Source organism: Ictidomys tridecemlineatus, chromosome 9 (assembly GCF_052094955.1).
Source record: "Ictidomys tridecemlineatus isolate mIctTri1 chromosome 9, mIctTri1.hap1, whole genome shotgun sequence".
Lineage (NCBI taxonomy): Eukaryota > Metazoa > Chordata > Mammalia > Rodentia > Sciuridae > Ictidomys > Ictidomys tridecemlineatus.
In genome coordinates, this window is record NC_135485.1 from 100165225 (window position 1) to 100187673 (window position 22449).

The 22449-nt window shown below is 34.9% G+C and overlaps 1 protein-coding gene across 1 annotated transcript in view; it reads left to right on the plus strand.

Moving 5' to 3' along the window:
• Positions 1–1525: 1525 nt before the first annotated feature.
• Slc9b1 (solute carrier family 9 member B1) overlaps positions 1526–22449 on the plus strand; it is an 86969-nt gene continuing 66045 nt past the window's right edge. Inside the window, exon 1 of the mRNA XM_078021868.1 lies at positions 1526–1664. The gene's annotated coding sequence lies outside the window, so the exon portion shown is untranslated. The remainder of the gene's footprint in view (positions 1665–22449) is intronic.

Sequence of the window (22449 nt, forward strand, 5' to 3'; positions counted from 1 at the left end):
TTTTTCTCCACATCCTCACTAACACTTATTGTTGTTTGTCTTCATAACAGCTGCCATGCTGACTGAAGTAGGGGAGAGAAAAGGAACACCTTTAAAGTATTTAGCTAAACCACAAATTGAATCATGTATATTTGTGATAGGGGTGTAAAAGATTTTTATTTTGAATATGAGCTAAATAAAGATATGCATTCAACCAGGAATGATTCTTCAGGAAAAAGAACTTTGGTGGTGCCCAAGAATCATCAATACTTAGACGACTAAGAGTTGGCAATGAATTTTTGCTGAATGATCAGTGGCGTAGTCTAGTGGTATAGACACCAGATGTCAGTTTCGTAATATTACTTCAAAAAGATAACTAGTAAGTTTCTTATACTAAGTAATGTATACATGTGTGGTACTTATTGAAGAAGTGAGGTTTCTGAGCAACATATACAGGTATTCTTTTGCCTTATTTCTTAGTAGATCAATCAGGTAATGGAATCATTTAAAACTGATAGAGTCCTTAGATGGTCTATGATCTTCCCTCTCCACTACATTTTATAGGTTTGGAATTAGGTGCAAAGAGGTGAAGTAGCAAGAAATTTACTTAATGTCGTATAGCAAGTGTAAAGTTTATATTGCCCAGTTCTTTTTATAATATCATACTGTATCCGATAGTATGTGTAATCAAACAGATTTCACATAATTCTAATTAAACAAGGTGAAAACAGAACCTCTAAATCCATCAAAATTTCCCACTATTTTAAAAGCAAAGCCTAGCAATGTGATAATAACAATACATACTTAGAAAAATGTTGAACAACATAACTTTTGCTATAAATTGTACAAACACCTCACTTAATCCCTATGAGAGCCAGGTACGCATATATGTCTGTGTGTGTTTCTACTGTGCCTCATTTCTAATGGATTTTGGGATAGGAAAGGTAGCAGAATACAACAATTACTAATTGGGCATTATGTAAAATTGTGGATGTGTAACTGACGTGATTCTGCAATCTGCATTTGGGGTATAATTGGGAGTTCATAACCCACTTCAATCTAATGTATGAAATATGATATGTCAAGAGCTTTGTAATGTTGTGAACAACCAATAAAAAAAATAAAAAAGAAAAAAAAAGAAAAAAATATAGCAAAAACTAAAGCAAGACACTGAAATTATCATAATTTCAGTATTTTACATTTATGATAATCATATAATTATCATAAATGTAAGATACTAGATATAACAAGTATAAAGTCTTATTTTTGTTGGTATACAGGAAGCATGCCATGATTCACAGTAAACTTTATCCAATAAATTCATATTTGGTTGAGTATTTCCAAATTTGATGCTGCTTTCCTTAGCTGTGAGCATGAAGATTAAAAGTAGGTGGTACTATATCCATTATAATATGACCAGAGGGCTAGGGATTTAGCTCAATGCTAGAGCACTTGCCTAGCATTAATAAAGCCCTAGCTTCTATCCCCAGCACCATGGAGAAAATAAAAAGGTAACAAGAGATTGTAATTTATCCAAGATCATACAACTAGTGTACTTCTAATTTCAAAGCCCTCCTTTCCATTTGGCCAGCTATCCAGACATATAATGAGAAGACTCCTAACAAGATGCAGTCATTGTAATCCTTAGACACCTGAATTACCACAGCTACTTTTGAATTATACAGGTAGGCTTCTGTTTACATCCAAAATTTTCAAGTAGTTACATGGATCTGTCGGCAATGTTTTTAAAATTCATGAATTCAGTTGATCTAAACTTTATGAATTCAGTTAATCTAAACTTTTAAAAAATTTTTATATTAAGGAAATAACTGTTATAAAAATTGTTCAAATAAGATAGATTTCCAGGGGAAGAGAAAAACCCAAGGAGAAACCTAGAGCAAAGAAGAAAGAGGACAGGTACAGTATTTACAAAGAGAGAAAAGGACAACAGGGAAAGAACTGAGGCCCATACCTCCTGCCTCCCCTGCTTCTGATCCTTACATTACTCAGATATTTGATTTGTCTCCCTTATCTTCATCATTTAACTCTATGTGCAAAATATAACCTAGTCAAACTCCTAGTTCCTCAAATTTTTTCACTCCTTAGGCTTTTGTTCTATAGAGGCAGACCTTTTTCTAAGGTATCCTATTGATTCTTTGTCTTTGTAGCATAATTTTTAAGGCTCTTCATTTTATAATTTGCTTCCTTTTTCTTAATGTACTCGAAAAACGTATCCTTGGTTTAGAAATCAATCAATATGCTCTCTTTCTCCCTCCCTCCCTCCCTCCTTCCCTCTCTTCCCCCATTCCCTTCCTCTATTATGAGGAAGAAAGTTTTATTTTTGGCCCACATTTTTGGAGGTTTCAGTCCATAGTCTGGCTTGTTGCTTTTGGGCCTGTGGCAAGGCAATATATCATGGGGTGGGAAGCAAATGGAAAAGGAAACCCTTACCTTGTGACCACAAGCAAGAGAGAGTAAAGAGACTGGTGTCCCACAACCCTCTCTGAGGGCACGTTCCCAGCAACTTCCCAGACCTACCACTGTGCACACTACACCTTTTAAAATGTTATACTACTTCCCCATAGTGTTGTTGGCTGGGAACCAAGCCTTCAATACATGGGCCTTCGGGAGATGTTATGGTATAGATATGAGCTATCCCCCCAAACTCCTGTGTTAATGCACGAATGTTCAGCGGTGAAATAATTTGTGAGAGCTATAACCTAATCAGTCCTAGTTTTAATAGATTGGAGATAACTGTAGGCAGGTGGGGTGTGGCTGAAGGAGGTAGGTCACTGTCTGTCCTGGAAGGGTGAACCTTCCCTGTGGTCCCTTTCCCTCTTCCTTCTCTCTTGTTTCCTGGCTGCCATTGATGGAGCAGCACTCCTCTCCTATACCTTTCTGCCACAATGTTCTTTCTCACTTTGAACCTAGAATAATGGACTCAGCTAACCATAGATTAAACTAATAGAATCATGAGCCAGAATAAATTTTTTCCTTCTTAAATTGTTCGGTTTTTGTTGTTGTTGTTGTTGTGTTACAGGTGGACACAATATCTTTATTTTATTTTTATGTTGTGCTAACCTAGTGCCTCAAGCATGATATGCAAGTGTTCTGTCTCTGGGACACAACCCCAGCCCCTTAAATTGTTCTTGTTGATATTTTGGTCACAACGACAGAAAGCTGACTAACCAAGGGGACATTTCAGATGCAAATTATAGATTCTACTGGCCCCCAAAGATGCATGTTCATCTCACAATACAAAATATATTTAATCCATCTCCAAGAGTCCCCAGAGTCTTAAATTCCAACATGGCTGAAATGTACAAATCCAAAGTCTCCTCCAAAGGCTAGGAATGTGTCTTCATGGTAAAGTGTTTGCCTAGCATGTACAAGGCCTTAAGTTAAGTCCTTAGCACCAAAGGGATTCGATGGCAGAAGGGAAATAAACGAAGAAAGAATTAGTGAATTTGATGATTGATAACAGAGTGAGAAAAAAGATTGAAAAATAAAGTGAACAACCTGTTTTCAAAGACTTCACTCTAATTTTATACACTATCTAAAACCAAGTCCTTTCTTTAATGATATTGTTTCCCCTATAGTCCTCTTACATAATAGTAGGTGGGTCACTGTCTGTCCTAGAAGGGTGACACCCTGCTGCTTTTTTAAAAAATGTTAACTCATACAACATAGCCTTTTTTTTTTTTTTTTAGTTGTCAATGGACCTTTGTTTTATTTAATTATATTTGGTGCTGGCAATCGAACCCAGAGCATCACACATGCTAGGCAAGCGCTCTACCACTGAACCACAACCCCAGTCCCCCCCACCCTGCTGCTTTTTCAAGACATATATATATATATATATATATATATATATATATATATATATATATATATAAATATTTCTTTTCAATACAAGAAAGGCCTGCTGAACTCTCTTTTTATCTGAAATACCTTATTAATACTCACTAATTGATCTCCCTCTCTGAACATCACTTCACCTTCTTTAAATTTTCTTGTTCAGTTACATTCATTTTATCTCCTCCACCTATCCCCAGTGGAATAGCTGGATCAGTCTCATCAGGATGTGTAGTGAAGTGACTCCTTGAGTTCAATGCCTGGATCCCTTTCCCCTTCTATACTTATTGTTGTATTCAACATTTATGACCCATCATCTTCAAAATAGTTAACAATATACTAAACTCTCCTGAAATTTGTTTACTGTTTTGTTTTTATACCTTTAAGAGAAGTCTATTGCACCAACCCTATTATACCATTTTCCATTCACTTAACTGAGAACTAAATACTACTATAGAATGCTGTAAAGACCATGACTTCAGAGGTGAGGTTGGGGCTCAGTGATAAAGCACTTGCCTAGCATGTGTGAGGCACTGGGTTCAAGTCTCAGCACCACATATAAATAAGTTAATAAAATAAAGGTCCACCAATACCTAAAAAAACATTTTTAAAAGACCATGTCCTCAACAGTAACTCAAGAATTGAGAGAAAAATGTTTTAAGACAAAGTCCCTTTCTACGTTCATACAACAAAGATCAAAGAGACAGAAGAAGAAACAAATATAGTAAAATAAATGTTCCTAGAGTTTTATTTTAATCTTTTGATTTTTTTTTAGTTCATTATTACTCAAAATAAAACTATAGATATCTTTAAATGTTGGACCTTTCAAATGGACTACATAAGAAGGTAGCACTTAATAGTAACTGTAGATGTAGGTATTAAGGTAGTTGATCTATTTCATTTTGTTTCTTATTGAAATAAGAATTGGACATATTTATAGGATAAGTCTAACAAATACATTTATACAGTGCGCAGTGAATTGAGTTAGGATAATAACCATTTCTGTCTCCTTAGATATTTATCATTTATTTGTATCTGAAGCCTTAGAACTCTTTTATTCTAGTTCTTTATAAAATATATAGTTTGATAAGAACTATAGTCATGCTACTATACTTCAGAATACTAGTAATTTATTCCTCCTATGTAAAGTATCTTAATACCTATTATCCAAACTCCTTTATTCCCCCTCCTTTCTCCTTTTTCTAGCATCTAGTAATCACTATTCTACTCTCTTTAATGAGATCATCATTTTAAGCTTCCATATAAGAGTGAGAACATGCAGTGTTTGGCTTTCTGTGCCACAATATTTCACTTAGCGTAATTTCCTCCAGTTCCATCCTTTTCACCACAAAGGAGAGGCTTTTGTTCTTTTTTATAGATGAATAGTATTCCACATTTTCTTTATCACTTTATACACTAATGGACACTTGATTGGTTCCATACATTTGCTATTGTGAATATTGCTGCAGTTAAAATGGGAGTGCAGATATCTCTTTGGTATGTTGCTTTACTTTCCTTTGGATATACACCCAAAAATGGAAGATTTGGATCATATGGCAGTTCTAGTTTTAGTTTTTTGAGGAACTTCTAATTTATATTCCCACCAACAGTGTATGAGTCTCCCTTTCTCTGCAGCCTCACAGCACTTGTTAACTTTTTTCCTTTTTAACAATAACCATTATGACTGGAGTGAGATGATATCTCATTGTAGTTTTGATTTGCATTTCCCTGATGATTAGTGATATTGAGCATTTTTCAAATACCTGTTGGTCATCTGTATGTCTTCATTAGAGAAATAACTTTATAGATCTTTTGTTCATGTTTTTTTAATCAGATTTAGATTTCTAATCTGGATTTTAATCTCAGTCAGATGAATAGCTAGAAATTTTTTTCCTCCAATTCTTCAGGTTGTCTGTTCAATCTATTGATTATTTGTTTTTTACAGAAACTTTTTAGTTTATTTAATCCCATTTGTCTATTTTTGGTTCTATAGCCTGTGTTTTGGGGAATTATCCAAAAGTCTTTATCCCAATATCTTGTATCCTTTAATTTTCTTAAAGTGGTTTTATGGTTTCAAGTTTTTTTTAACACCCCCCTCCCCCGCAGTACTGGAAATTTAAATGAGGGCCACTTTTACCACTGAGCTACATCTCCAGCCCTTTTATTTTGAGACAGGTTCTCAAGGACTTGCTTAGGGCCTTGCTAAATTGCTGAGGCTAACCTTGAACTTCTGATCCTCCTGTCTCAGCCTCCTGAGGTGGTGGGATTACAAGTGTGTGCCACCGTACCAGGCGCAGGTGTTTGATCCATTATAAGTTGATTTTTGTATAGGTGGAAGATAGGGATCTAGTTTCATCCTTCTGCATGTGGATGTCCAGTTTTCTCAACACCATACACTGAAGAAACTGTCCTTGAGAAGACATTTGCCATTTGTTTTTTTGGCATTGGCTAACTTTACTTAGCATTATATTCTCCAACACCATACATGTACCTGCAAATGCCATGATTTTATTCTCTTTTATTACTGAGTAATATTCTATTGTGTATATATGCCACATTTTTTAATCCATTCATCTACTGAAGAGCATTTAGGTTGGCTCCACGGTTTAGCTATTGTGAATTAATTGTGCTGCTATAAACATTGATGTGCTGCATCCCTATCATATGCTATTTTTAAGTCCTTTAGGTATAGACTGAGGAGGGGATATCTGGGTCAAATGGTTTCCATTCCAAGTTTTCCAAGGAATCTCTATACTGCTTTCCATATTGGCCGCACCAATTTGCAGTCCCACCAGCAATGTATGAGTGTGCCTTTTTCCCCCACATCCTCACCAACACTTTTTTTTATTATTATTATTGTTTGTCTTCATAATAGCTACCATTCTGACTGGAATGAGATGGTATCTTAGAGGAGTTTTGATTTGCATTTCTCTAATTGTTAGTGATGGTGAGCATTTTTTTCATATATTTGTTGATTGATTGAATATCCTCTTCTGAGAAGTGTTTGTTTATGTCCTTGGCCCATTTATTGATTGGGTTATTTGTTTTTGGTGTTTAGCTTTTTGAGTTCTTTATATACCCAAGAGATTAGTGCTCTGTCTGATGTGTGAGGGGTAAAAATTTGCTCCCAAGATGTAGGCTCTCTATTCACCTCATAGATTGTTACTTTGGCTGAGAAGAAACTTTTTAGTTTGAGTCCATCCCATTTATTGATTCTTGGTTTTAATTATTGCACTATAGGAGTCTTATTAAGAAAGTTGGGGCCTAATCCCACATGATGAAGATTAGGGCCTACTTTTTCTTCTATTAGAGTATCTCTGGTTTAATTCCTAGGTCTGAGTTGAGTTTTGTGCATGGTGAGAGATAGGGGTTTAATTTCATTTCGTTGCATATGGATTTCCAGTTTTCCCAGCACCATTTGTTGAAGAGGCTATCTTTTCTCCAACGCATGCTTTTGGCACCTTTGTCTAAAATAAGATAATTGTAATTTTGTGAGTTAGTCTCTGTGTCCTTTATTCTGTACCACTGGTCCACCAATCTGTTTTGGTGTCAATGCCATGCTGTTTTTGTTACTATTGCTCTGTAGTATAGTTTAATGTCTGGTATAGTGATGCCACCTGCTTCACTCTTCCTGCTAAGGATTGCTTTAGCTATTCTGGGTCTCTTATTTTTCCAGATGAATTTCATGATTGCTCTTTCTTTCTTTCTTTTTTTTGAAAGGGAAAATATTTTAATAAAATTATTTTTCTTTGCTGTATTCAGAGTGGGTAAATAAAGGAATATCGTGGTTTTAGTTTTCTGAAAAACTTACTTTGAATAATTTTACCAAGTTGGTTAGATATATTATTAATATTATATTTAATTCCTTTTTAACTTTGATTTTATTTTTAATTGCTTTTAGTTTTAAATACATGACAGCAAAATGCATCACAATTCTTATTACACATATAGAACACAATTTTTCACATCTCTGTATATAAAGTATGTTCACACCAATTCATGTCTTTATACATGTACTTTGGATAATGATGTCAATCACATTCCACCATCATTGCTAACCCCCTGCTCCCTCCCTTCCCCTCCTATCCATCTGCCCTATCTAGAGTTTGTCTATTTCTCCTGTGCTCCCTCTTCCTACCCCACTATGAGTCAGTCACCTTATATCAGAGAAAACATTCACTATTTGTTTTTTGGGGATTGGCTTCACTTAGCATTATCTTCTCCAATTACATCCATTTACTTGCAAATGCCATGATTTTATTCTCTTTTATTGCTGAGTAATATTGCATTGTGTATGTATTCATCATCTCTAGCAATCAGAGGAATGCAAATCAAAACTAAGATACCATCTTGTTGAGGGCCACAGCCGAGTTGGGATGACGTTGGCATTTTAGTGCTTGAGAGGTGACGCCAGCGAGTTCTCGAGGAGTTCCCATTGAGTTCCAATTGAGCTCTCTTGGGGATTTCCGGAGAGTTCCGATTGGTTGGGGAAGTGCCGGAGGAGGGATATTTCCGGTTGCTGGTTCCTGGACAAGCTGCGTGGCGTTTGGCAGAATTCCCGGGGAGCGTGTGTGGAGTGTGCTGGTGGAGTTCAGAAATAAAGTTTGTTCCTGCTGCAGTGGCTCGTGATTTGTGCCCAGCCAGACTGCAGCATCATCTCACTCCAGTCAGAATGGAAGCTATTATGAAGACAAATAACAAGTGTTGGTGAGGATGTGGGGAAAAATGCACATTCATACATTGTTTGGTGGGATTACAAATTGGTGCAGCCAATATGGAAAGCATTATGGAGATTCCCTGGAAAACTTGGAATGGAACCAGCTATCCCACTCCTCAGTCTATACCCAAAGGACTTAAAATAAGCATAATAAAGGAACCAGCCACGTAATGTTTATAGCAGCACAATTCATAATAGCTAAACTGTGGAACCAACCTAGATGCCCTTCAGTAGATGAATGGATTAAAAAATGCTTTTTCTATTTCTATGAGAAATGTCATTGGGATTTTGATCGGAATTGCATTACATCTGAATAGTGCTTTTGTTAGTATGGTCATTTTGATAATATTAGTTCTGCCTATTCCAGATCAAGGTAGGTCTTTCCATCGTCTAAGGTCTTCTTTGATTTATTTCTCTAGGGTTCTGTAGTCTTTATTGTATAGATCTAAGTTGATTCCCAACTTTTTTTTTTTGAGGCTATTTTAAATGGGGTAGTTTTCCTCATTTCCCTCTCAGAGGATTTGTCACAGGTATACAGAAATGCCTTTGATTTATGGGTTTTGATTTTATATGCTGTTACTTTACTGAATTCATTTACTAGTTCTAGAAGTTTTCTGGTGGAGCTTTTTGGGTCTTCTAGGTATAGAATCATATCATCAGCAAATAGTGCTAATTTAAGTTCCTCTTTTCCTATACATATCCCTTTAATTTTTTTGTCTGTCTAATTACTCTGGCCAGTGTTTCAAGAACTATGTTAAATAGAAGTGGTGAAAGAGTACATCCCTGTCTTGTTCCAGTTTTTAGAGGGAATGCCTTTAATTTTTCTCTATTTAGAATTATGTTAGCCTAGAGCTTAGTGTAGATAGCCTTTACGATGTTGAGGTATGTTCCTGTTATCCCTAGTTTTTGTAGTGTTTTGAATATGACTGGGTGTTGTATTTTGTCAAATCTTTTCCTGCATCTATTGAGATGATCATATGACTCTTATCTTTGAGTCTGTTGATGTGATGAATTATGTTTTTTGACTTCCTTATGTTGAACCAACCTTGCATCCCTGCAATGAATCCCACTTCATCATGGTGCACAATCTTTTTGATATGATTTTGTATTCGATTTGCCAGAATTTTATTGAGAATTTTTGCATCTATGTTCATTAGAGATATTGGTCTAAAGTTTTCTTTCTTTGATGTGTCTTTGCCTAGTTTTGGAATCAGGATGATATTGGCCTCATAGAATGAGTTTGGAAGTGCTGCCTCTTTTTCTATTTCCTGAAATAAATTGAAGAGTATTGTTATTAGTTCTTCTTTAAAGGTCTTGTAGAACTCAGCTGTGTATCCATCTGGTCTTGGGCTTTTCTTGTTTGGGAGGCTTCTTATGGCATTTTCTATTTTATCACTTGATATTGGTCTGTTTAAATTGTGTATATCGTCCTGATTCAATCTGGGCAAGTCGTATGACTTAAGAAATTTGTTGATGCCTTCAATGTCTTCTATTTTATTGGAGTATAAATTTTCAAAATAATTTCTAATTATCCTCTGTATTTCTGTACTGTCTGTTGTATTAGTACCTTTCTCGTCACATATGCTGGTAATTTGAGTTTTCTTTCCCCTTCTGTTCGTTAGCGTATTTAAGGGTATGTATATTTAATTTATTTTTCCAAAGAACCAACTTTTTGTTTTGTCAATTTTTTCAATTGTTTCTTTTGTTTCAATTTCATTTTATTTCAGTTCTAATTTTAATTATTTCTTGCCTTCTACTGCTTTTGCTGTTGATTTGTTCTTCTTTTTCTAGGGCTTTGAGATGTAAAGCGAGGTCATTTATTTGTTGACTTTTTCTTCTTTTGAGGAATGAACTCCATGCAATGAACTTTACTCTTAGAACTGATTTTATAGTGTCCCAGAGATTTCAATGTTTTGTCTATGTTCTCATTTACCTCCAAGAATTTTTTAATCTCCTCTCTGATGTCTTTTGCAACCCATTATTTGTTCAGCATCACATTAGTTTCCCTGTGTTGGAGTAATTTTTATTTTGTCATTGATTTACAATTTCATTCCATTATGATCTGATAAAATTCATGGTAGTGTCTCTACTTTTTTTGTATTTCCTAAGAGATGCTTTGTGGAATAGTATATGGTCTATTGTAAAGAAGGATCCATGTGCTCCTAAGAAAAAAGTGTATTCACTTGTTTTAAAGGATGAAATAATCTATATATGTCAGTTAAGTCTAAGTTATTGATTGTATTATTGAATTCTTTACTTTATTCGTTCATCTTTTGTTTGGAAGATCTATCCAGTGGTGAGAGAGATGTGTTAAAGTCACCAAAGATTATTGTGTTTTGATCAATTTGACTCTTGAACTTGAGAAGAATTTGTTTGATGAACATAGCTGCACCATTGTTTGGGGCATATATATTTATGACTGTTATGTCTTGTTGATGTATCATTCCCTTGACTAGGGTGTAATATCCATCTTTATTCCTTTTGATTAACTTTGGCTTGAAGTCTACTTTATTTGATATGACGATGGAAACCCCTGCTTGCTTCTGCAGTCCATGTGAGTGGTCTGATTTGTCCCAACTTTTCACCTTCAGTCTGTATTTCTTTTCCTATCAGATGAATCTCCTAGAGGCAGCATAAATGTTGGGTCATTTTTTTAATCCAATCTGCTACCCTATGTCTTTTGATTGGTGAGTTTAAGCCATTAACATTCAGAGTTACTATTGAGACATGGTTTGTATTCCCAGCTATATTTGTTTATTTTGTTATTTAACTTGACTTGATATTTTTCTTTGATTAGTTTTTCCTTTAGGGTACTGTCTCCCTCTACTGATTTTCATTGTTGTTTTTTGTTTCCTCTTCATGGAATATTTTTCCAAGGATGTTTTGTAGTATTTGTTTTCTAGCTATCAATTCTTTTAACTTTTGTTTATCATGGAAGGTTTTTATTTCATCTTCAAATCAATTTTGCTGGATACAAGATTCTTGGTTGGCACCCATTGTCTTTCAGAGCTTGATATGTGTTGTTCCAGGGTCTTCTAGCCTTCAGGGTCTGGGTTGAGAAATCTGCAAATATCCTAATTGGTTTCCCCCATATGTAGTCTTATTCCTTTCTCTTGTGGCTTTTATAATTCTCTCCTTATATTCTACGTTGGGCATTTTCATTTTAATGTGCCTTGGTGTGGATCTGTTGTAATTTAGTACACTTGGTGTCCTGTAAGTCTCTTGTATTTGATTTTCCAATTCATTCTTCATGTTTCAAAAATTTTCTGGTATTATTTCATTGAATAGATTTTTCTTTTTTTTTCTTTTTTGGTTTTGAACTCTATACCTTCCTCTATCCCAGTTCTCTTAAATTTGGTCTTTTTATTTTATCCCATATTTCTTGAATGTTCTGCTCGTGGTTTCTTACCTTTATCACTGTGTGGTATATGTTCTTTTCAAGAATATATATTTTGTCTTCATTGTCTGATGTCCTATCTTCCAAGTGGTCTATTCTGTTGGTGATACTTTCATTTGAGCTTTTAATATGGTTTATTGTTTCTTTCATTTCAAGGATTTCTGTTTTTGTTTAAGAACCTCTATCTCCCTGTTGGGTGATCTTTCGATTCCTGTATTTGTTTATGTAGCTCCTTGTCAAAGTGATCTTTCACTGCCTATATTTGCTCTCTTATATCCTTCTTGAGTTCCCAGCCCATTTTAACCATGTACATCCTGACCTCCTTCTCTGTCATTTCTTCTGCTGTGGCCTCCAATGATTCTAATGATGTGGTCTTCATTTCTTTGGGGAACTTTCTTCCCTTGACTTTTCATCTTGCTTGTGTGTCTTCCTTTCCAGCTCTGTGGGTCTATATTGTTATTGTTTTTACCCTATAGATTTGTGGTACTTTTTTAGGGTTCCAAGACCTCTCCTTTGTGGGGAAGGACAATGTTTAAAGATCCCAATATGAACAATATAACACCTATGAACAATTTGTTGTTATTAAGACGTTTACAGTTTAGTCTCAATGTACATAAATGTTGGATTCAATTGTTATCTAAAATATAATTAGTAGTTTTGTAAAAAGGTTTACAGTTTCTGGTGGTGGACAATAAACTGGGGGGTGGGGTGTAGGATGATATGATGAGGAGGAAGGATGTGAGGATATAGAGTTAATATGTCTTAGGAAGTGTGAATGAGAAATCTAATGAAGAAGGTTAGTAGCAAGAGAATAGACAGGAAGTAATTTAGGATAGGCAAGTACATGGGATGACAGTACAGTAGATAAAACAAACACACATGTATTTATAAAAATACAGATGTTAAAACAGTAAAATATGGAGGGGAAAGAAAAATGAAAGAAGAAAAAGGAACGGGCATATACAACACCTCTATAATATATATTCAGCAGTTTCATTATTGGTATATAAAATGCTCCTATTGAGCTAAGGCCCTACTTTCTTTGGGGAGCTATGCCTAAACTGCACCTAAACCACCTCTGGATTGATTGGATGCTCCTGCAATCAGCTCCCCAGCACCCTTGCAGTTCTGCATAATAGCACTTAAGCTATTTTGAAGTCTTTTTGTTTGCCTCTTCTACTAAGCTGTCAAATCCTTAAGGAGAGGAACAGAACTAGTCCTGATGATGTGCCTGAATCACCAAAGACTTACTTCAGTAAGTACAGTTGCCCTCTTTATTTGGGGGTTTCACATCTATGAATTCAACAATCTGGAGATCAAAGATATTGGGGAAAAATCCAGAAATTTCCAACTAGCAAAACTTGAATTTGTAGCATACTGAGTACTACAGTACATGTGAATGAAATGATAGGCAGGCATTATATTAGGTGTTATAAGTAATCTAGAGATGACCTAATGTATATAAGAGGATGTGTTTCTGTTGTATACAAATATCACTCTATTTTATATAAGGAACTTAAGCATCCATACATTTTGGTATCTCATGGGGAACTTGAACCTAACTTCCACTGATGTCCAGGAAAACTGTTATCTGTTGAAGGAATGAAGTTTCAGAGTCTGCAAAAGTAGAGAAACAGGTAAGCATTACATTTATGGTGTCCCACCAAGTGTACCTAATCAATGAAGTTTAATTTGAAACACCCATATGACTTTTGGTATAAATTAATTCCATCCAGAACCAGAGAACCAGCGTCAGAGTGACATACTTTTGACGCAAAGTTCTTGGTTTCACATATGTTGGGCATGTGAGGGCTGGAGGATAGAGGGGTAGAAGAGAAACAACAACAACAACAAACTCAAAGGAAGAAACCAGGGTTGTAGCTAGCTTTAAAGATCTATATCTTTCCTGATTCTCTTCTCATTCAATAGGTGAGTTCCTCTGTTGTAAGCTGGGGTCTCTGCTCTCTGGATGGTGGAGGTAACCAAGGTGGGAAGACTGTCCTGGCACAGGGTGCTTGGATGCAGGGAATGGCAACCGCCAGTCCCTGCAGGAAGACTGAACCTCACAGGTCTCTTTTTGGGACCACTTGTATGACTTGAGCGCCAAGTACTATCTCCCTCTCTTGCCTGGAGATTTCCCAGTTTCTGGTCTCTCTGTTAGGCGCCAAACTTTAGCGCCATCTCCCTCTCCCCTAGCAGTTTCCATTTGAGGAAACTCTCACCCTGGGGCTCCCATTGGCGGTTCTCTAGTCGCCCTGCACACCTGTGTTGGGCAACTACTGTGCTGGGTTACTGCCACTGGGGAAGAGGGAAGGTTGGAAACCTGGTACCTGGCAGCTAGAGATCCACTCTGGGAACTGCCCCCATCTAATATGGCGAGAACGTTGAGCCAAGGTGGTTGGCTGCTTTTGGCACCGGGATGTCTGGTGAGGTGGGTGGAGCCCGGGAAATGGTGTTGTGCTGTGGGTAGGTAACAACTGAGTGACCTGCATGGGAGCAGAGTGAAATTCTTGGTCTGCAGATGTGTTGATAGGTGATTCTGCTAACGCGCTTGCCGAGCCTTGCATAGGCTAGAACTTCGGGCTTTGGGTCCTGCTCAAACGCTGGGCGTCCTGCTTGAACCTCTTTTCATTATTTCTGTGTCTTCTTTCATTTTTCTTTCATCTTGTTTCAGTTTTCCTTTACATTTATTTCTAGGTATTTTTTGGAGCTAGTGTACACGGAATATTTTTTTTATTTCTTTTTCAGCAGTTTCATTATTGGTATATAAAATACTCCTGGTTTTTGTATGTTTGTAATTTGTCTTACAGTTTTATTTAATTTGTTGTGTAGCTGTAAGTTTTTTGGTGAGTATTTAGGTTTTTCTATAATACAGTCATGTTAGCTATAAAGTGGGATAATTTGATTTTGGTCCCTTATATTTTGATTGCTTTCTTTCTAATTGCTCTTCACTACTCTGTTGAATAAGAATGATAAAAATGGATGGACATCCTTGTCTTATTTCAGATCTTAAAGGAAATGTTTTTAAGTTTTCACTTTTCAGTATGATGTTGGCTGTGGGTTTGTCAGATGTAAGCTTTATTATGTTGAGGTGTGTTTCTTCCATACCAGTTAATCCAGAATTCTTGTCATGAAGGGATGTTGAGTTTTCCTGAGTCCTTTTTCTCCATCTATTGAAATGATCATATGGTTTTGTCCTTCATTCTACTAATGTGATATTGATTTATAGATTTTTATATATTGAAACATCCTTGAATCCCTGTTATAAATCCACTTGGGTCATGGTAAACGATCCTTTGTATGTACTTGCTGAATTGATTTGCTTTTTTTTTTAAGGATTTTTGGATTTATGTTCATCATGGATGTTAGTCTATAGTTTTCTTTTTTATTATGTCCTTGTCTAGTTTTGGTAGAATAATTCTGGCCTTATAGAATAAATTTGGGAGCATTTTGTACCTTTATATTTATTGGAATAGTTTGAGAAGAATTGGTAATAGTTACTTAAAAGTTTGGTAGAATTCAGCAGTGAAACCATTTGGTCTTGAGTTGTTGTCTATTGGGGGACTTTTTATTACTGACTCAATCTCATGCATATTATTCTGTTCAAGTTTTTTGTAGTTCTATGGCTCTGTTTTGGTAGATGTTCAGAAATTCATATTTCTTCTAGTTTTTTCAGCTTATTGGTCTATAGTTGTTCATAATAGTACTTAATGATCCTTTGTATTTCTGTGGTATAAGTTGTAATGTCTCCTTCTTTATCTCTGATTTTATTCTCTTTTCTTCTTTATTAGTCTACCTGAATGTTTATTGAATTTCTTTATATTTTTTAAAAACCAACTCTTTGTTTTCTTGACCTTTTGCATTATTGGTTTTGTTTTTGTTTTATTTATTCCTGCTTTGGTCTCTGTTATTTCTTCCCTTCTAATATTGGGTTTGATTTATTCTTGCTTTCTTGTTCTTTTAGCTTATACTATTAAGTTGTTTGTTTGAAATATTTTTATCTTTATGTAGGAACTTATTGCTATAAGCCTCCCTTTTAACTGTTTTGCCATATACCATAGGTTTTGTATATATTGTATTTCCATTTTCTTGTAAAAGATTTTTGTATTTTTTTGAAGTTTTGATTAACTTCAAGATCATGCTGTTTAGTTTTCATGTGTTTGTACAATATCTAAAATTTCTCTTCTCATTGTTTTCTAGTTTTATTCATTGTGGTCAGAAGAGATATGTACTATCATTTCTAATTTTTTTAATTTGCTGAGACTTGTTATGTTGCCTAATGTATGGTCTATCCTATTGAATGTTCCAAATGTGCTGATGAGAAGAATGAGTATTCTGCAACTATTGGATGAAATGTTATTTCTATAAATGTCTCTTAGGTCTGTAAATGTCCATTTGGTTCATAATTTAGTTTAATTTTAATGGTATTTAGTTGAGTTTTTGTCTTGATGATCTGTTGATGTAAGTGCAGTATTGCAGTCACCAACTATTGTTGTATTAGTTCCTTTATATTATTGGGTATTCTGGCATTGGGTAGATATATATTTATAATTGTTGAAGTCTCTTTTTTAATTAATTTATTTTAATTTGGTATATATGACAGAAGAATGCATTTAAACTTATAGAACACATATAGAGCACAGTTTTTCATGTCTCTGGTTGTACACAAAATAGAGGCACACCATTCGTGTCTTCATACATGTGCTTAGGGTAATGATGTCCATCTCATTCCACCATCTTTCCAACCCCCCTGCTACCTCCCTTTCCCTCCCTCCCCTTTGCCCTTTCTAAAGTTTCTCCATTCCTCCCATTCTCCCCCACACACACATACATATCCCATTATGGATCAGCATCATCATATCAGGGCAAACATTTGGCATTTGGACTGACTTTCTTTACTTAGCATAATATTTCAAACTCCATTTACCTGCAAATGCTATAATTTTATTATTATTTTTAATGCTGAGTAATATTCCATTGTGTATATATACCACAGTTTCTTTATCCATTCATCTACTGAAGGGCATCTATGTTGGTTCCATAATTTCACTATTGTGAATTGTGCTACTATAAACATTGATGTGGCTACATCACTATAGTATGCTGTTTTTAAGTCCTTTGGGTATAAATTGAAGAGTGGGATAGCTGGGTCGAATGGTGGTTTCATTCCAAGTTTTCCAGGGAATTTTCATACTGTTTTCCAGATTGGTTGCACCAACTTGCAGTCCCACCAGCAGTGTATGAGTGTGCCTTTCTCCCCATATCCTCACCAATACTTATTGTTGTTTGTTTTCTTAATAGCTGCCATTCTGACTAGAATAAGATGAAATCTTAGAGTAGTTTTGATTTGAATTTCTCTAATTGCTAGAGATGTTGAACGTTTTTTCATATATTTGTTGATTGATTATAGATCCTCTTCTGAGAAGTGTCTGTTCAGTTTCTTGGCCCATTTATTGATTGGGTTATTTGTTTTTGTTTTGTTTTGTTTTGGTGTAAAGTTTTTTCAGTTCTTTATATATCCTAAACATTAGTGCTCTATCTGATGTGCATGTGGTAAAAATATGCTCCCATTCTGTAGATTCTCTCTTCACCTCATTGGTTGTTTCTTTTCTTTTTTTTAATATTTTTTTTTTGGTGTAGATGGACACAACACAATGCCTTTATTTTTATGTGGTGCTGAGGATCGAACCCAGGTCCTGCCCGTGATAGGCGAGCACTCTACCACTGAGCCACAATCCCAGTCCCTGGTTGTTTCTTTTGCTGAGAAGAAGCTTTTTAGTTCGAATCCATCCCATTTATTGATTCTTTATTTTATTATTGTGCTATAGGAGTCTTATTAATGAAGTTGGGGCCTAATCTGACATGATGAAGACTTAGGCCTACTTTTTATTCCATTAGAAACAGGGTATACTAGTTTTTCTAGTGTTTCGAACATGAATGGGTACTGTATTTTGTTGAATGATTTTTCTTCATCTATTGAAATGATCATATGCTTCTTATCTTTAAGTCTATTGATGTGATGAATTACCTTTAATTTAATTTAATTCCTAGGTCCTTCCTTGATCCACTTTGACTTGTGTTTTGTGCATGATGAGAGATAGGGGTTTAATTTCATTTTGTTGTATATTGATTTCCAGTTTTTTCAGCACTGTTTGTTTCCAATATATGTTTTTGGCATCTTTGTCTAATATGAGATAACTATATTTATGTAGGTTTGTCTCTGTGTTCTGTATTCTTTTTTTTTTTCACTCAATCTTAATTTTTTATTTTTATATTGGTTGTTCACAACATTACAAAGCTCTTGACATATCATATTTCATACATTAGATTGAAGTGGGTTATGAACTCCACAAGTCTATTTTGGTGCCAGTACCATGCCGTTTTTGTTACTGTTGCCCTGTAGTATAGTTTAAGGTCTGGTATAGTGATGCCACCTGCTTCACTCTTCTTGTTAAGGATTGCTTTAGCTATTTTTGGTCTCTTATTTTTCCAGATGAATTTCATGACTGCTTTTTCTACTTCTATGAGGAATGTCATTGGAATTTTAATTGGAATTGCATTGAATCTGTATAGTGCTTTTGGTAGTATTGTCATTTGACAATATTAATTATGCCTGTCTAAGAATAAGGGAGATATTTCCATCTTCTAAGATCTTCTTTAATTTCTTTCTTTAGCATTCTATAATTTTTATTGTGGAGGTCTTTCACCTCTTTCACTGATTCCCAAGTATTTTATTTTTTGAGGCTATTGTAAATGAGGTAGTTTTTTTAGTTTCTCTGTCAGAGGATTTGTCACTAATGTACAAAAACGCCTTTGATTTATGAGTATTGATTTTATATCCTGCTACTTTGTTGAATTCATTTATTAGTTTTAGAAGTTTTCTTGTGGAATTTTTTGGATCTTCTAGGTATAGAATTATGTCACCGGCAAATAGTGAAATTTTGAGTTCTTCTTTTCCTATCTGTATCTTCCATCTGCTCTGGCCAGTATTCCAAGAACTGTGTTAAATATAAGTGGTGAAAGAGGCCTCCCTGTCTTGTTCCAGTTTTTACAGGGAATGCTTTCAATTTTTCTCCATTTAGAATGATGTTGGTCTTGGGCTTAGCATAGATAGCTTTTACAATGTTGAGATATGTTTATGTTATTCCTAGTTTTCTAGTGTTTTGAACATAAATGGGTACTGTAATTTCATTGAATGATTTTTATGCATCTATTGAAATGATCATATGATTTTTATCTTTAATTCTAGTAGATGTGATGAATTACCTTTATTGATATCCGCATGTTGAACCAATCTTACATCCCTTCTATATTAACACCATTTGATTGTGGTGCACTATCTTTTTAATATGTTTCTGTATTCAACTTGCCAGAATTTTTGCATCTATGTTCATTAGAGATATTGGTCTGAAGTTTTCTTTCTTTGACATGTCTTTGTCTGGTTTTGGAATCAGGGTGATATTGGCCTCATAGAATGAGTTAGGAAATGTCCCCTCTTTTTCTAGTTCATGAAATAACTTGAAAATTACTCATATTAGTTCTTCTTTGAAGGTCTTGTAGACCACAGCTATGTATCCATTTGGTCCTGGGCTTTTCTTGTTTGGTAGGCTTCTGATGGTGTCTTCTATTTCATTACTTGAAATTGATCTGTTTAACTTATGAATATCATCCTGATTCAGTTTGGGCAAATCATATGACTCTAGAAATTTGTTGATGCCTTCATTATTTTTTATTTTATTATAGTACAAGTTTTCAAAATAATTTCTAATTATTTTCTGTATTTCTGTAGTGTCTGTTGTGATATGTCCTTTTGCATCACAGATGTTAAGTAATTTGAGTTTTCTTTCTCCTTCTCTTTGTTAGCATGGCTAAGGGTCTGTCAGTTTTATTTATTTTTTCAAAGAACCAACTTTTTGTTTTGCCAATTTTTTTCAATTGTTTCAATTTCATTAATTTCAGCTCTGATTTTAATTATTTCCTGTCTTCTACTGCTTTTGGTGTTAATTTGTTCTTCTTTTTCTAGGGCTTTGAGGTGTAATGTTAGGTCATTTACTTGTTGACTTTTTCTTCTGTTAAGGAATGAACTTCATGAAATGAACTTTCTTCTTAATACTGCTTTCATAGTGTCCCAGAGATTTTGATATGTTGTATTAGTGTTCTCATTTACCTCTAAGGATTTTTTAATCTCCTCTTTGATGTCTTATGCAACCCATTGATCATTCAATAGCATATTATTTAGTCCCCAGGTGTTGGAGTAGCTTCTATTTTTTATTTTATCATTTATTTCTAATCTCATTACATTATGATCTGATAGAATGCAGGATAGTATCTCTACTTTTTTGTATTTTCCAGGAGTTGTTTTGTGGCATAGCATATGGTCTATTTTAGAAAAGGATCCATGTGCTGCTAAGAAGAAAGTGTATTTACTTGTTGATGGATGACATATTCTATATATGTCTGTTAAGTCTAAGTTAATGGTTGTATTATTGAGTTCTGTAGTTTCTTTGTTTAGCTTTTGTTTGGAAATTTAGCTTTTGTTTGCTTCCAAACAAAAGCTATCTATCCAGTGGTGAAAGAGGTGTGTTAAAGTCACCCAAAATCATTGTGTTGTGGTCTATTTGGCTCTTGAACTTGACAAGAGTTTGTCTGATGAATGTAGATGCTCTGTTGTTTGGGGTATATATATTTATAATTGTTATGTCTTGTTGATATATAGTTCCCTTGAGCAGTATGAAATCTCCTTCTTTATCCCTTTTGATTAACTTTAGTTTGAAGTCTACTTAATTTGACCTTCAACCTTTTCATCTTTAGTCTGTGGATGTCTTTTCCTATGAGATGAATCTCTTGGAGGCAGCATATTGTTATTGTTGTTGTTTTTAATCTAATCTGCTAATCTATGTCTTTTGATTGTTGAGTTTGAGCCATGAACATTTAGGGTTATTATTGAGACATGATTTGTATTCCCAGCCATTTTTGTTTATTTTTGGTTTTTAATTTGAATTAGTTTCTCCTTTTATTGGTGTTTCCTTTATTGTAATACCTCCCTTTGCTGATTTTTATTGTTTTTTTTTTCATTTCCTCCTCATAGAATATTTTGTCGAGGATGTTCTGTAGTGCAGACTTTCTAGTTAATTCTTTTAACTTTTGTTTATCATGGTAGATTTTTATTTCATCATCAAATCTAAAGCTTAATTTTGCTAGATATAAGGTTCTTGGTTGTTATCTATTTTCTTTCAGAGTTTGATATATGTTGTTCTAGGATCTTCTAGCCTTCAGGTTCTAGGTTGAGAAATCTGCAAATATCCTAATTGGTTTCCCCCTATATGTAATCTGATTCCTTTATCTTACGTTTTTTAAAATTCTCTCCTTAGCTATATGCTAGGCATTTTCATTATAATGTGCCTTGGTGTGGATCTGTTGTAATTTGTACACTTGATGTCCTGTAAGCCTCTTGTATTTGATTTTCCAATTCATTCTTTATGTTTGGAAAACTTTCTGGTATTATTTCATTGAATAGATTTTTTTTTTTGGTTTGGAATTATAGGCCTTCCTCTATCCTAATAATTCTTAAATTTGGTCTTTTTATTTTATCCTATAATTCTTGAGTGTTCTGCTCATGATTTTCTACCATTTTCACTGTGTGGTCATCATTCTTTTCAAGATTATGTATTTTGTCTTCATTGTCTGAGGTCCTGTCTTCCAAGTGATGTAATCTGTTGGTGATGCTTTCTATTGAGCTTTTAGTTTGGTTTATTGTTTCTTTCATTTCAAGGATTTCTGTTTTTGTTTCCCAGAATCTATCTCCTTACTGAAGTAACCTTTTGTTTCCTATATTTGCTTTGTAGCTTTTTACCAAAATGATCTTTTGCTGCCTGTATTTGCTCTTTTATATCATCCTTTAGTTCATAGAACATTTTAGTTATGTACATCCTGGCCTCCTTCTCTGTCATTTCTTCTGCTGGGTTGGCCATGGATTCTAATAATGTTGATTAGTAGCAAGAGAAGAGAGAAAATGATTTGGAGGAAACAAGTAAGTGGGAAGACAGTAGAGTACAAACAAACAAACGTAAATATTAAGAAAAATTTTAAATGTAAAAATAGGAGTTAAAAGAATATACAAACACCACTATAATATACTATTCAGACATCCCAGTCCTCAGTAACCTAATTCATGAAAAGTACATGGTTTCACAAATGTTGGGGATGTGAGGATGGGAGAAGAGAAAGAGAAAAAAATTACAAGGAAGATACAAGAATTGTTTTTGTTGGAGGTCAGTGTCTTTCCTGCTTCCCTTCTCATCCAATAGGTGGGTTTGTCTGTTGTTTGCTGATAACTCCACCCTCAGGATGGTGAAGGTTATTAGGTGGGAGCATTGGTCTTGGGGGCATAGTTCTTGGAGGTGGGGTATAGCACTTGATGGTCCTCAATGGGAGACTGCACCCCAAGGATCTCCTTTGGGGCCTGTTTGCATAGTGTGGGCGCCTAGTCTTATATCCTCAT